Source organism: Chiloscyllium plagiosum, chromosome 20 (genome assembly GCF_004010195.1).
Source record: "Chiloscyllium plagiosum isolate BGI_BamShark_2017 chromosome 20, ASM401019v2, whole genome shotgun sequence".
NCBI classification, from domain to species: Eukaryota; Metazoa; Chordata; class Chondrichthyes; order Orectolobiformes; family Hemiscylliidae; genus Chiloscyllium; species Chiloscyllium plagiosum.
Window position 1 is genome coordinate 49,018,498 of NC_057729.1, and position 1,333 is coordinate 49,019,830.

A 1,333-nucleotide genomic window follows, 5' to 3' on the forward strand; every position below is an offset into this window, starting at 1 on the left:
TTTTGCCCTCCTGATTTCCCTCTTAAGTATACTCCTACTTGCTTTATACTCTTCTAAGGATTCACTCGATCTATCCTGCCTATACCTGACATATGCTTCCTTCTTTTTCTTCTCCCAACCCTCACTTCCTTTAGTCATCCAGCATTCCCTATACCTATCAGCCTTCCCTTTCACCCTGACAGGAATATACTTTCTCTGGATTCTTGTTATCTCATTTCTGAAGGCTTCCCATTTTCCAGCCATCCCTTTACCTGCAAACATCTGCTTCCAATCAGCTTTCGAAAGTTCTTGCCTAATACTTTCTTCTCCCTTGTACTTTACAATGTTTCTATAATGGGGTGCCCAAAAAAGCACAGTAAAGTTGACCCAAACACTTGCTTCTGTATTGTTTACGGCTATAACTAGAGCCCAGAATCCCATGCTCCTTCTAAAAGTAAGAGTGCAGGTGAAAAGAAATGTATTAGATTTGTTATTAACAACAGCAGGTGCCGGAGAAAATCAGCAGGTCTGACCATATTTGTAGACAGGGAAACAATTATGATTTTAAGTCCAATGTAACTCTTCTTCAGAACAGGTGTAACACCGCAAATAAAAATGAATGCCTTTAAAAGGATTTTTGCTGGATCTGGAACAGCTCTAAAGCACAAACAGCTGTTTGGTGATCCCTTTAAGCCCAGCCTCTTCCCCATATGACCCATCTTTCCCTGGGATTGCTTCCCCTGCTCTTAATTCAGCACTGAATCATACAGAACTCTTTTGTTCTTTCAGTGTCAATTGTGACTCAATGGATGCATTGAAGTGTCCCTCTGCACGCACTTAAGTGTGTAATGTTGATCCTCTTGTGGTGCAGTGATAGTATTCCTAACACTGGACCAAGAGCCCAGGATTAGGTCCCACCTGCTCAAGAGGTGTGTTATAACATCTCTGAACAGGGTGATTAGAAAAATAGGTTCAATTTTCATAAACATCTAATGTAAACTACACTTCAATTCGATCTTGTGCTCTGCTGTAAGATAGTTCCATTTTTCAGATGAGATGGTAGAACCGCTCCCTCTAGTGGATATAAAAGATCTGACAATGTTAATTCAGAGAAGGGGGCGGAGGTTCCTCCCCAGTGTTATAGTTTATAGTTTTCCTCAGCCACTACCCAAAAAGATCAGATTATCACATTGTACTTTCTGAGATCCTGTTGAATGCCGTTTGGTGGCTGTATTTTCTACATTTTAACAGTAATTAGTTAGACTGAGCACTTCATCGGAGTTAGTGAAGCAGTTTTGAAAGGTGATTTAAAAAATGATTAAGAGCAAACCCAGTATGTTCAGAATACTAAAGT